Genomic DNA, 15,284 nt, shown 5'->3' with positions numbered 1-15,284 from the left:
TGCATTCCCCTTGGAGGCCCAGCCAGATGCGGTCATTTTCAGACTAACGCTATGAAATTAATCAACCAAACTTTTATTGGCTGTAATGCACTTTCGCCACCAACTTACCGGAAAGCTCCGCTCAGTTTTTTTTTTTTTTTTTTGGCAGACTGAAAATTTGAGCAGTAGAGGCTGGAGAAGCAGGAATTCCAGACAGTTTAAGAGTCTGTGACATAGTGTTTCCTTCGTGGCCGAACACGCCAAGCTGAGGCAGTCCCGAGTCTTCCCATGTGCTAATGAAACATTCCTTACATAGAGAAAGTGATTCTTAGTAAACATATTGTCAGTTTTTAAATAAATACATCTGGATTAGAGCAAGAAACATGCTTTCTTCAGAAGTTTAGTTTAGTAGGAATTTTTCTTTTTTGTGACGCAGTGGTTTGTAGGAAAAGCTTTACGTGACACTTATTTATTTAGCGAATGCTTTTGTCCAAAACGTGGTAAAAATTTTAAATATGGTCTCTTGGACCTGTCAAATAAATCACAAAATAAGGGACCTATTAAGAACTTAAGAAAGTCTTGTTTAAAAACTTGTTGGTAGAGTTTATCTAGTGCTGACTTGAATCATTGTACCAGTCATGCGTTCATTTCTGGGTTTAATCCAATCCCCCTTTTTCACCGACCTAAAGACATGTTGTCTTTGTTCTTGAGCTGGTACTATAATTGAAATAATCTTCTGCATCTTCTTATCTATGTTCCTCAGGATTCAGGTTCCACGGGCAGGTTTCCTCCCTCATGTTCGGCATCTTAAACATTTTGACAAGGTACTTACTCCGGATTTGCCTCAGGGAGATTTGTTTGTGTACGTAATGCGACACCAACCAGGCTTTCGATGTAAATGATGGTGCCTTTCTGGTATGTACAAAAAAATCATCTTAAGAGCCGAGAAGTTACAAATGGCAGACACTGTGCAGGGATCTTTTGGTCATTATAACTCGTAATGTATTTACATATTCTGACCAGGCAGATCCTGCCTTGTGCCCTGAGTGTCCTGGGACAGGCTGCAGACTCACTGTGACTCTCTAGTGGAAAAGCATGTGGAGGAGAACATACTGTGAAAATGTCTTTGGCAGTCAAAGACAATGCAGACGGCTGGTGAGTGGACAGCCCTGTCGTCGTGTGAGCTGCATGCATGCTGCCCAACCTGACCTGACCTTCTAAAATACCTTCTAAATAAGGTACTGATTAGGTAAACACAGTATGGTATGATAGCAGGTTGGAAATGGCTAAACTAAAACACTATAACAACCAAAACATCATAGTTTTACACCAACATAAAGATCAGTGAAGCATTATTTTCTTTGACTGCCTAAGATTTTTGTACAGTACTGTGGATGGATGGATGGATGGATGGATGGATGGATGGATGGACATTTATATTTCAGATTTTCAACAAGACAGCGACTCTCCATGTTAAGAAATGGTTATTTAGGTTTGTCATATTTTTGTGTCTCACATAAACAGCCAACTAATGTAATACTCCCCACTCACACTCTATATCTCCTTCCTCCCCCTTTCATTCAGCTTTTTTTTTTGTTAGCTCATTTTCTAGAATGCGTGCTGCCATTGCCAGGAAAATTTTCTTAACCATTACCATATACGTGCTCGGCTAATTAAAGCTGTTTTGGTTGTAATGACACTGAATCGCTGCTTTGTTTTTGCCTCATAAGTCACCAATGAGAGCAACTGTTTGATCTATCCATCTCGGGCATGTTTATCCAGTCTGGGTCAAAGTGATCCGTCTCAGACGCCAGACCAGTGCAAGGTAGGCCTCACCCAGAACAGAAACCAGTACATCTCCCCATCTTCCACCTATTTATATTGGTCAGGATTGGGGGGGGGGGGGGGGCATGAAGGTTGGAGTCTATCCCAGGTAGCACAGCGCTGGGGTACACCCAGGATGACATGCCAAATATATAGAGTACCCAGAATAGGTCTATCCACCACAGGATAAAGATTTTTCTCTCTCACACACATATACACACACACACACACACACAGAGGAGGCAACATTGAAACCCTTATTCCCCAAGGTCTGAGGCAACAGTGCTATCCAGTAAGCCACCTTGACACCCTATATCTCTGGGCATAAGGCAGTGTGCACCCCATGGTGGGACGGAGCATACACCAAACAGGTTAAGACATATTATGACCCATAAACAGACTGAACAGAGCTTCTTAGAGCTTCTTAGGCTGGGTACGATCTGGGCAGACAGCCGGAACATTTGTACAGGTTACTTCAACACCCCGATCATGGCCGTCTCTCAGTTTAACCTGGGAAACACGGGTGGGGTCCTCTTCAGAATGCAGTGTGCAGTGTGCGGTAACATCGCTGGCCATCCAGCCAGCCTGCTAGCGTACCGTGTCAGTCAGTACATAAAACCAGGGACTTCTACAGTGTGAGTGCTGGATGTGAACCAGGACCCACAGTCTGCAGTGTTTATGCTGGTGTCCAGCACAGTCCCAGTCAGCCTGGGATATTCAGCCGGAAGGACGAGCAGCTTCAAGCTGACACCTACAAGTTGACATGACGCAAAAGTGAGATCTTGATAAATAAGGATGAGCTTAAATTGCTCAGGTGAATTTTGTCTTGTCCTCCTTATTTGTGTCTGAAAAAAAAAATCACAGCTTCTATCGTTTGAAGAATCTGCTCCCAAAATTGATTTTCAGACCATGGAACTCATACGTAAAAAAGAAAAATTCATTTAAACTCCTTTGTCCTGCTTTTGAGTTTAATGTTTGCTTACAACTGATCCTTTTATGTCTGAAACTTCAAGCGAAATCACCCTGTGTGTTACAGCTCACGTCAGGCCATGGAATGAAGAGTAAAAACAAGAGGAGGTTCAGCTGTAAAATCCATTAGCGTGTGGATTGCACAGCTGTGCAAACCGACAGCGCTGCTTATATCATAAACGTACGCCGTCTCCTAAGGGATGGGTAGATCACTGCAGCAACATTAATGCTGGTTCCGTCCTCACAAAATATGTTTCTCCTGGCAGTTTGCCTTGGACTCTACTGCCCTCTGCACTCACCTGCCAGTATTACAGCTAGATGTTCATGCCAAGTTCTGAAATTAGTTTCAACCACTGGCCAATACAGTTTTACAGATGCAAAAAAATTGCAGTTATGTTTTAAGTAGGCTTTGTTTGAAAATTTATTATTTTAAGAATGACTTGTTTTTAAAATAAGTAATATCAAAATTAGTATATAATTCCTGAAGTGGTTTTACAGTCTAATTCTACCTTTTGTGAGATACGATCTTACAGGTTGTAGCCCTTTAGCCTACGGCTCCTATTTGAAAACAACACTAGCAATCAGATCCTCCCAAAATAAAATCTTTAAAACACCAAAACAACTTGTACAAACATGTTCTATTTTAAATCCTGACAGTCACGAGATGCTAACCAAGTAGAAACCAATTTCTAGAAGATTTACTTACATGGATAACTCGAACTGTAAACAAACTTGCACTCACAGACAGATTAACCTGGGTTTCCATTGGCATTATAAGCATTTTGGAGATTTTTGTCCCCCAAACAAAAACTTTATATTGCAACCCTTGGGAAAAATCTATATAAATCTTTTCTAGATCAGTTCAGCAACGGCAACATGTCACCAGCCACCTCCATTTTATCCAGTCTTAAAAACAGAAAATAAAAGTTGCTTAATTCCATCCCTGGCTTTGTATCCTAAGTTTTAAATCATTCCTGGTGCCACAGCACCAAGAGGTGGAAAGGGAGGGTGGTCCAGAGGTCCATCAAAAGGGAAGGTCGTTAGTCTCCATGTCACGAGGTGGTTGGCTGGAAAGTCTTGCCATTCAGTGTAGACTGAGTGGATTTTGTTCAGTAGACCAAGAGCTAGTATCGAATGCTGTAAATCGTGTGTAGGCTCATTGTGCGTGCTGAAATTGAGTATTTTAGCTTGTATTCATAGCGAACGCCCTTGATGGATATCAAGCTTTGACAATTGCTGAGATATGAATGCCGAGATCAGTACACTTTGTGTGGTGAGTGTTATGTTATTCATGTAAACAAACAGATAACATGTAAACAAACTTGTAAACAAGTGCAGAGTCATATTGAAAAGCTAACTGTAATGCCCTGACTGTCCCGATCCTCCTCTGTGCCACGCCTGGTGTGGAATCCTCTTGTTATCAGCTCTTTCTAGTTGCGTTAATCAACTCTGTGTATTTAACTGAGTGTCTGTGAATGTTTCCCCAGTCCGGTCATTGACGTCGTTCCGTATTCCTGAAAGTGTCTTTTCCAAATAAACCCCGTGTTCACCCGACTGCCCCGACTCCTGTGCCTGCTTCCCCGCTCTATGCCGGCATGTTTGTGACGCTAACAGACGTTATTACTATTTTTATTTAACGTTATGTCTGGATAATGTTTTTGAATGGTTGGAAACGTGTGTGTTAATATAATTAAGTTGCTTTTGGTGTGTTACAATGGTGTTTATTGAAATTCTTGAAATTTGGAGACTAGCAGCGATACAACAGGTGAGTCGAGTAGGGGGCGAGCCTGGCTAATGAAAATTAAAAATGGAAACCTCTTCCAGGGGGGCAGATATTTTTCTAGTTGGGCTGTGAGCTGCCATTTGCCAACCTACGCCATATGTCTTCCAATGAGAATAGAATAGTACAGACATACTTTATTCATCCCTGTGGGGATTTTCTCTGTTCACCTATCCCGTCTTGCTCCTCATGAGATACAGACACATTGGAGTTGACAGGACATGCAAATTCTCCACACACAGAGTAGATAGCGTAGGTGTGAAGCAGAATCTTGTCTCTAGCACCATTTATTGACTCCTTCATTGATAGGCTAACCTTCCATATGAACCTGTCGTGAAGTTTGAAACCAGAATATTTAGTTGCACAGTGCATATGGATTTGAATTCAATCTGTATTTAATTTAAAGGTGATTCTTGCTTTCCATGATTTTAACATCCAGCTGCACTGATCTTTCTCTGTGGTTTGTAATGGGCACCGATCTCTGCCAAAGCTTCATAAAGTATCAATGATGCATGACCAGCTCATAGCTCGCTGCCCCAAGAGACAGACAGGGGAAGCCATCAAACTATAAGATCTGTCAGTCAGAAGGGAATCTGAGTAGATGACATCCCATTGCTTTATTTGACCATACAGAAGAGCACAAATGTACCACAGATGCTGTAGGAAGACCGATATGGCCACTGGAGTCTTTCATCTGGAAGAGTTGGGTTTCTTCACTATGAAGGTTCTGTCTTCCCATGCGTGGAGCAGAGAAAGGTCAGGGGGCGGGATCAGTCAGGTAAAGCCCTGAGTATGCACGCCCACTTCCGAGTGCCTCTCAGCAGTATGGATGTGAGTGGGTGCTGTGTCATTGACTGTCAATCAAATTGCAGGTTGATGTACATGGGTGTGGCAATAGGCTTCCATTACATTGTGCCTTATGGCGGGTTTTCTCTGACAGAAATATAGACGGAGGAAGATGCCTTATTAGAGGCCCTAGGGCTGTGATGGATTTTGCAGGCTACACATTTCAGCATCTAACACAGAGTCCTGCAGGCCAAGAGAGAAACACCCAATGGACTGCAGAACATTCTGGAGCAGGAAACGCGCAACCCAGCAATCCTCAGAGGGCCTTTTGCCTCCTCAACACAAATGTTCCTGGTTGTCAAATTACCGGAGTGTGTGAAACGTTTGATGTCATCGATCTGCATTCAACAAAAGGGTGTCTCTCCGAACGGCCCCTGCAGGATACGGAGCAGCTCAGAGGGCTTCACAGATTTGTATTTGTTGTGTTATGTTTTTGGCATATGCTGTTTGGGCAGAGACAGGAGTTCTGTGAACCGCGGGAATACACTGCCCCCTGCTGTTAGTATCCATCCATCCATCCATCCATCCATCCATCCATCCTCTAAATGTTTATCTTGGTCAAGGTTGGGAGGCTTTATTTATATGTTTGCTATATGTTTATCTATATGAATTTGTTTATGATGATTATAGTAACAGGACACTTCCTTTTTTGAAGACAGGATTTTAAAACGGAAAGCCGTCGAAGCCGCATTCTCCATCATAATGGCGGGATCTTTTATTATATAGTCATACTGCTTTATGTTTGTGATATTGTGTTTGTATATGTTTGTTTGTTGTATAGTTGTTTTCCGCCTACAGTGGTTATTCATTATTATCATTCTAACAGCATTATATGATATTAATATATAATCGGATTTTATTTGATAAGCCAAAAAGTGGTTTGCAGTGTTTCATACTTGTTTTTCTAAAGGGAGTTTTTAAATAAACGAACAAACAAACGAACAAATAAATCATTAGTATTCAAAAACTGGATTTTTTTTATAGTACACAAACATGTAGCACTAGGAAACGCAGCTGGACAATATATAAAAATAATATAGAAATAACAAATGTAAATGTATACAGCTTATAAAGTTGTTATCTTGATTAAAGATGACAGCTGGAGGAGAGGGATCACAGTGCAGTTATCCAGCTGTTGGAAGTGACTGAGGGGTCTGTCGACATGTGGATCCATTCTCCGGACACTACTGTGAGTCTGGGCCCATTTGATGATCCAGATGGTTTGGGGGGCAGGAGACAGGAGAGAATACAGAGAAAAACAACTGAATTTTTTTCAAAAGAAGCCGTAAGTTGTAAACACTGTAGATGAGTTTTAGATAAGCTGTAATTATACCAGCATTCCCAGAGACGTTTGGCTGTAAATACTTCGAAGCTCGAAAATGAATTTGTGGTGCAATACTGACATCTAGCGGTCTTTTCTTGTAAAACAGTGTAATTATCATCCCAGTCTATGGAGTAATGCTTCTTTTGCATTAAACTCCCACACATTGGCAGTTACAGTAAAACTCCAACAACAAGCGTCATGTTTGTGTGTATGAGAACAGATTTTATTTGTGTGTCTGTAAACAGTCATTTCTTCTCTCTCCCAGAGTCACCATGAGAAGAGAAACCACAAGTCTCCAGACCACAGCTTTGTCGAAAGCGATATAGCCTACTAGACTACACCCTGCACCCTTCTGTGACCCTTGTATGCTCTCTCTCTCTCTCTCTCTCTCTCTCTCTCTCCGCTGGGAGGGAAATGGCGGGAATCAGGTTCCCAGATGCAGACTGCCCTCCTCCCCACTGCAAATGAGACCTTCCTTGACCCGGTGCCTCGGAGAGACTCAGTCGGCACTGCGTAAAAACAGCCAATCAGAGCGCCCGATGGCCCCCCGCCAGCCTATAAGGCAGCGTAACTCACACCTGCACAAACCGAGGGGAGCGGTCTACGTGGACGGCCGCCGAGTCACACGCCAGGGGAAAGGACCAGATGGCTTTAAGAGCAGCACCACAAGCCGAACCAGGCCCCCCCCCCACACGGTAGATGGCCCTCCCCACCGGCCCAGTTGGGTGTGTCCTCGCAGTGGCTCATTCCTAACTCTCCGATGTCATTGCTTAATTTTTTTTTTGGCTGTGTTGTTTATCAAGGTAATGAGGTTCAGTTGTTAGGTTATACTTTTGGAATGAAATAGATTTAATGGCACATTATCGTCCTGAAAAAATGTAGAGGCTTGCAAAGTAGGTCAATTGTTTGTGTACAGATTTGAATGATGTGGAGATTAACGGCAGAGAACTGGAAAAAGAGTCATAACCATGGAAACACACCAACACACACACACTGCACTTGTGTGTGGAAACCCAACAATATGAACTCTTCGTTTTGACCTCCAAATGAATCCAAGTAGCGCGCCTTTCTTCACACAACATCATCACTTGTGCAAATTAGACAGACAAACAGCACATTCAAAATGTTAACATTTGCATGAGTTTTGAGCCCTTCCTTTCAGAGCATATAAGTCAAATGGACATTTTCTCCAAGCCAAGGTTACATCATTCGCTGCCAAAACCAAAGGCTGAACCTTTTTTCTTAGCTATTCAGCCCGTGAATAACCAGCGATGAAAAACGCTATGAATCATGCACCCCTGGGCACCCCCTCACCCCCCGCCACGGTTCTGAACTCAGCAGACATATTTATTTTAGCTATTAGCTGGTTTACAGCCCAATCGTTCTTGGAAAGGGTTTGTTTCCTGTATTTTCCTAATTGCTGTTTCCAGAACATTCTGATAGTCTGCCACAAAGCAGCTCCCGAAGTGAAAACCTAACACGGTTTAGGGCCTGAAGTAGGGTATTAATATTACTGCGTTAAACGCAGTTCAAAAGCACTGTAGGTCACAGTCTAGGTGCAGTGTGCCTGAGTGCTGCCTCCGGTGGAAGTGCTGCCCCAAAAGTCATGGCTGAAGAAGAAGAAGGGATTGACGTGGCAGACAAATGCTGCAAGAAGAGCATCACATCATCCAATGAGTGAGGGACACTTGGGGTCATGGTATGGACGAAGCCTGGGGGGTGGGGGGAGTGGGGGGGGTGGTACGTACAGCAAACACCCAGCATGGAATCATGGAATCCACTGTTCATCGTCCAATATCCACTATTAAAAACACAAAAATGGAGCTCAAATACTTGGGGAAAAAAACCATTACAATAATAACATTAGATTCCCTGCTAGGCCAATAACAAGAAAAAATATTCCAGTCAGTTTCAGCAAAACATCGTTGCCAAAATATAATAAAACAGCGGCATCTGCTGTAGCGCAAAAGGAGCACGAAGGAAAGGCAGAGAGCGTAGCTGTGTGGGTTCACACTAATACAGTTCACCTCTGACTTAGTGCTTTTCAGTTTTTGTCTTTATTTTTTATCCTTTCTGCTTTACTGTTGCGTCAGTTGTTTTAGCAACATAAAGACCGGGTGCTCTCCATGGTAACACTTCTCTTTTTGAATGTGAGTTTTAGGGGAGCAAGGATGGGGTCTTGTAATGACTATCCCAGAGCTTAAAGCAGGATCGCACTGGGAAGTCACTGAGCTATTCTGATGCTCTCTAGCCCTCGCTGGCCACGGAGGCTCATCGGCAATTCCCTGCTCCGGATCCAGGACCAGATGGATTTAACGGTGCTCTAGGGCCAAGTCAGTCTCCTGTCCAAGAGCTGACTCCTCGAATAAATGACTCCACCCTCTGTTGATGAGACACACTACACAGCCATCCATCCTTAGTATGCAGCATCTTCTGGTTACTTCACCCAGAGCATCATGGGTAAGTCAACATGGGTCTTCGCAGAAGGAATTAAGGTAAACTGTTAAGCTAATGCAATTTCCCTGCCCAGACAGCCTCAAAATGATTAGCTAGGCATTACACCACACCCCAAAGGCCAGTACTACTTCAAAGCCTAACAGAGCTGCCCACTGTTTCACAAACCAAAGAAGCTCACCAATCCTTCCAATCCAAACACTTGCTGCCATTTTACCACCTAGCAAGCCACACTCTCATCATATTTTCCAGCAAAATACTACAAGCCAAAGGTTGAAAGCAGGTAATCTCACCACAAAGAAAAGTAACTCAGACATATAATAACATAGACAAACCTAACTTGCCCGTTCTCCATTGAGAGATTTTTCATCATTGTGGGCACATTTCTCCGAATATGCCCACATCGACTATGAATTTATTTCAGTGTTTTTTTGCTTTGGTTAGCAGAATTTGACTGGCAGTGCTGAATGGTTTTGCCTAGGTGGGTGCTGTGGGGCAAAACAGGAGATTTTATTGTCCTCTTTGCTCTTCGCCTTCAGCATCAGTGCCAGCTCTTGGATCTGGCAGGCTGTGGAAACCACAAGAGGCTGACTAAGGACCTCATCATTTGTAGGGCCAGCTGATATATGGAGGACAAGATGATGTTTTGATGTTACCTTCATCTACATGTCCTACCTTTCCTGTGTTTAATCACCATGCAGATATAATTCACGCTATTTAGTTTAACACTTTATTCAGTATAACTTCAGCAATCTGACTGCATAAAAATATACGTTTTAGATCAATATCTAAACACATTTAAACATGATAATGAAACGTCATTTGCTTTTGTTTTGCACATGTTTGGTTCTCATGGTTATAAGCTTGCGGTCTGGCAATTTTAGGCACAAGAGTTTTCCAGACTCTTCTGCGCATTCATAGCCTTGGCCTTTATGAGTGTGTGACTGTATTTGCCCTGTAGTGGATGAGCATGTGATCTCTCTGATACTTGAGTGCATGTTGCTGAGCTAGGATTGATGCTGGGAAGGCAAATTTGAAAAATGCACGGAACTGAGCTAATCCGTGATTTCCTCTATCCCGTTTATTCCCCCCCCCCCTCCCCCCCGCGGCAAAACTTATCTAATTGTTTCTGAATTGGTAAATGAAGACATTTGGTTATGCGCCATGCACATTTTTGTGATTGATTACAGAGAGGTATTTGGAGAGGTCTGAGGCCACAGCTGAAAAATCAATGCTAGATTTTGTTTCTTGGCAGAAAAGGTCTGCAGCTTTCATCAGAACGGCCATCCTGCTTGGGAATTGTTTTGTTTTTTTTCTACTTTATTAAAATGCATAAGCTGAAAAAATAGCTTAAACTTAAGCTTTTCCAAATCCATTCTACAAAATCTGTTTTCTGGGAAAACGAGGGCTTTATAGTTACCGGGGTGATCCTTACATGCAGACTTTAATCCCTTCATGTGAGAATGATGACTGGGATGACATCATGCCTCAATTACAGTACCCCTAACACAGCTGGAAATGGTATAGAATGGTCAGGTGGTATATAACGGTCAGGTGGTACATAAGGTCAGGTGGCATAGAACGGTCTGGTGGTATATAACGTCAGGTGGTATAGAACGGTCAGGTGGTATAGAACGGTCAGGTGGTATATAACGTCAGGTGGTATATAAGGTCAGGAATAAAGACTGTCATTCCACATGGCATTTCCATGAAAGTTGCCTCTTTATGTGGCTGAAGAAGTCCATTGTTTGTTCTGTAACTTAGACATCTTCCGAATACTAACTGGACAGTGATCATAGGTTTACTCTGAAGGTTCATTAAGTATCATGTCATGGTAGAGAACCGTCACTCGGCGGTTGCAGTCTTCAAGGCTTGTGTATATATATTTTAGTATCTCGTGTGTTTACTATGGTCTGGATGATCTTTACTTGGAGAGAATCTCCTTCCTGTCTTATGTGAAAATAGCCCATAAATGTAACGGCAGCATCAAGTCAGACTACATTTGCTTTTCCACTTACAAAAATCGACAGACAACTATAATACTCATTTTACAATATAAGAAGTGCAGGCACAGTTTGTGGGGGTGGGTTTTGGACCAACACGGAGGCTGCATTTCTATACAAGGCCTCAGGATATTCCAGACCCCCTAGGGCTGTGGTTGGGGGGTGGGGGGGGGGTGACCGTTTGTGGTGAACTAGAACACACCTGAGTAAACATGGCCGGATGGAACGCGCCCCGTGGGAACTTTGAAGCAGAGGGGGACAGAGTTTCCGTCACATGACCCCAAGCGGGCCGATCTTACATTTCCACAGACATACAGTTTCCATAAACGCATCCATAGTTTCTCAGGATTTCAGTTGTAATTCTTGACAAGAGGAAAGCGACCAGGGTGGAGGCAGCATTAACGCGGATGCAATGCAAACCACTAGACTGGGGACATTAAAACAGCAGGATGAAGAAACTCAAGAGACAAGTCATGCTGACTGGGGAATGTGAGAGCCGGCAGTGCTCACTGGTCAAGTTCCAAGGCCAAGATCCACACACAGATCTACACGTGTTAATAACTGTATATGCTGTCAGAACTCGACACATCACTGAACTTTGACTTCTGACCTCAGGTAGTGCAATATTCTGACATTGGTTTCTATTTAGTCCAGTTGTCTACTTAATGATCTAACAACAGGGATCTAGATAGAGAGTCTAAATGGCATAGCTTGGTGAGTAGCAGAGGGCATTCTGGGAAACCTAGTACTCCTGCAGAAGCCCATTGAGGCAGCCAGACCATGAGTAAAAAAAATATATTCCTATTGCTGACTTTTACCATCCTGCCCAAACATTTAGTGCCCTGTGCTGACTCACTACCCAGTGCTGAGTCTTTTGTTCTCCCCCTCCACAGCCCTCAGTCCATCCCACAATCCCACAACACTGCAACAAGAGTACTGGGTGGAGGGAGATGATCCCTATATGTGTCAGTTCAAGAGAATACCAGCCCATGCAAAACAGATGTGTTCTCATGTGGAGCAATAGTGCCATCTACTGGATATGAACAGTACACTCATGTTCCAACAGCATGTTACACTTTTGTCTGGGGCCCTGCTCAAGGTACAAAGCTCCGCAAATTCGGGGTAAATGATCAGATTTCAGTCGGATAAATAGTGTACGGTATTTTCCACTTCATGGAATACTGATCTGCGATTTAATTGACTAGTATAAGATAGGCCTTCATTTTGTTGGGTAAATGCCAGGTACCGTTTAAGAGGAAGCTTAACAGACATCGTGAATTCAGTGGGAAAATGGCCAAAGGCAATGCCGTGTATTTCAGGGTTCCCAAAAAAATCTTGTATGATAGAGGACTATGATTACATGGTGGGCAGTAGATTACAAAGAGATTTTATCTAATAAATGCAAAACTGTCAGGGCAGGTAAGTCATGTCAGGAACCCATGAAACTAATTTAAATCTAATCTAAATCTGTATATTTTATTAGGACATTCATTAATAAAGCACAGACCTAACATTTTTGTCTATTCGTGTAGGAACAGCATATGCATATATTATAGCCCATATGTAAAATTGCACATTAACGATCACTTTCCTTTCTGCACTTATTTCACAGTCCCATTTTCAAGTGGATTAAAAGGTAATAACTGCAAGTCCCGATAAAATATAAGACAATTACAGTAATTCATGACTTCCAGTGACTGTAGATAGTTGCATCGTCAGTGGCGCCAGCTTTAGCTGTGACCCACAATTCCCCCCAAAAAAGCAAACTTCTGTTACAGATCAGTGAAGACACCATCTGTGTCCTCAGAGCTTCAAACATGGCTGCACTTAATGACTTCATTGAGTAAAATAGTGTTATGCTGCAAATGAACTTATACAATATATGGCCTGTCATTAGCAATGTGCCGAACATAATAAGATGCTGTACAGGCACTACTTAAAAGGAAGAATTGCGAACGGCGAGTAGGAAATGATGAACAGAGCTCTGATGATGAGGAAAGCAACTTTACTGGACAAGCACTTTCCATAAGGGGGCGTTTCCCTTTTTTGTTGGGTAATTTGTTAATTACTTGTTTGAGGTAGAATGTGCAAATGAATGCATAACTTTTACTTCCATTTACATGGGCACCCTTCAAATAAATATTTTTCTCACTTTCCCATTGGATATTTTCTTTTAATAATGGGTATCCCCTTGACCCTAACCTGGATAAGCAGTTAGATCATGGCTGGAATATGGAAACTAAAGCAAGGCAAGAATGGAAACGGTAACTAAGCGTGGAAATCAATCATAAGGCGCAAAGAAAATGTAAAGCTGTACATAAAACACACTGAATCGGAGGCTGTGGTCTGCGCCTTTCACACCCGTGCAGATTTACAGACGTTCCCTGACAGGACGGAGCCAGATCACACACTGCAGTAACATAGGCAGAAGGTATCTGAAGAGGAAAAGTAAAGATTGTCACTAATATTTTTTTATTATTATGTGAACAAAATAAAACTACTTTCTTAAATTACACAATAATTATGACTGTTATGTTTCGTCGTTGTTTATCCAGAAAAGATGTAGAAAAATCTTTGGCTAAGAACAAATCAGGTACTTGTACACTCTTTTGTTAAACTGCATACAGCACAATGGTCAGGATATCAAAGCAGCTGTCTTCTGTCCTTGTCTGCTAATAAACTGCCTCATGAACTCCTCCGTATCTGAGACGCTCAGTGTCATGTGGACTTTTTCCACAGAAGTGGTGAGAGCTGTCAGCATTCTGCAAAATGTACTTCATGTTAATTCCTTCTTCAAAGTGGTCACTTAATTGACCAGTTTTAAAATTTGACAATACTAGGGCGTCTGTCCATCTATTTTCACCCATGCATGGATAGATGAAAAAGAACATCAGTACAGACCATTGTCAACCCAGTCCTCGAGGACTCCCTCTCAGTTCCCAGCACACCTGAACCAAACAATCAGAAACACCAAATACCTGGTTCAGGTGTGTTGGGAACTGGAAGGGAGCAAAAATGTGGGCTTTCTGGGGATCCCTGGGGACTGCATTGAGAAACTGAATTAAAATCAAGGAGATCAACAAGCTGCATGAGTTTTCACACAAAGAGGATGGCATTGCTTTCCTCCAGGTAACATACCTGATTTGGTTGGCACACCAATTTAAATAAACTGTATTCGACATATAGAGATGTACCATTGATCCATATGAGCTAAATTGTTGATCAGTCTACAGAGCTGTCAGCCTCTGTATCCCAATTCCAGAGAACTGTCTGCAGTTACTGTCAGTGCGCACTGCTCACTGTGGGATATGAGATATGCTGTCTTTCTACAGTGAAGATGATGGAGACCGAGAGAAGGTGGTGGAAGATGTAGGGCGGACATTGGAGCTCCGGTATTATAGCAAGATTAAACAGGATGTTCCATGATATGGACCTTCTTCACCGAAGTAACTGGAGCTGGAGCTGAATGAGCGATGTGTCAAACATCCAGGGGAGGGTCCTGTGGTGGACAGTTATTAATCTTGGGGGAGGGGGGACACTGAACCTTGTCAGGTCTTGTCTGGTCAGAACCCCCCAGATCCAGATCAGTTAAACATATTTGTACCATTCTAAATTCATATTAAATCAGGATCTACTGTAGTAAAGCTAGACAACTAAAATAATCTCCAGCCCCAATCCTGGACAGCTTAGTTCTGGTTCAGCTCAAGAAATGGTTGGTAATAAGCGGAGAAGTAGAATCAGGTGTGTTAAATGAGGAGAAACCCAAAATGTGCAGTGCTGGGATTAGAGAACCTTGTTCTGTACTATTTGACTTGTTATTCAGTGTGACCCAGATTTCATAAAAAGCTTATATTTAAAAGCATACTAATCTGTTTAAACATAAGTTGAAATCTGTAGGTCATTTAACCATCTTCAATCTCGCGTTCCACACTAAAGACGGCTGCCCCAAGCATCGTCTTGTGCATGTGGATGACGGTTGCTAGGGAAAACAGCTGCTGCAGCAAGTACACATACCTCACAACCTAGCATTCAAAATTGACAGCTCCTTAAACCAATCACATCGTTAGCAGGATAATCACTAAGCTCTGGTCGGCCACTATAATTG

At 42.6% G+C, this 15,284-nt stretch overlaps 1 long non-coding RNA gene across 2 annotated transcripts; it reads left to right on the top strand.

Annotated features, from left to right (window-relative positions):
• Nucleotides 1-3,521: 3,521 nt before the first annotated feature.
• Nucleotides 3,522-13,633, top strand: LOC125704986 (uncharacterized). 2 transcript variants are annotated; one of them, XR_007381317.1, is made up of 6 exons: nucleotides 3,533-4,045; nucleotides 5,186-5,330; nucleotides 6,491-6,587; nucleotides 6,988-7,417; nucleotides 8,974-9,182; nucleotides 9,716-13,633. It is a non-coding gene; the product is annotated as an uncharacterized LOC125704986 (long non-coding RNA). The 2 variants fall into 2 exon arrangements; XR_007381316.1 differs by having other exon boundaries at nucleotides 3,522-4,045; nucleotides 6,988-9,182.
• Nucleotides 13,634-15,284: the final 1,651 nt, after the last annotated feature.

This window comes from Brienomyrus brachyistius, chromosome 1, assembly GCF_023856365.1.
Source record: "Brienomyrus brachyistius isolate T26 chromosome 1, BBRACH_0.4, whole genome shotgun sequence".
NCBI lineage: Eukaryota > Metazoa > Chordata > Actinopteri > Osteoglossiformes > Mormyridae > Brienomyrus > Brienomyrus brachyistius.
Note: the sequence above shows the minus strand (reverse complement) of the source record. Positions and strands in the feature narration are given on the sequence as shown.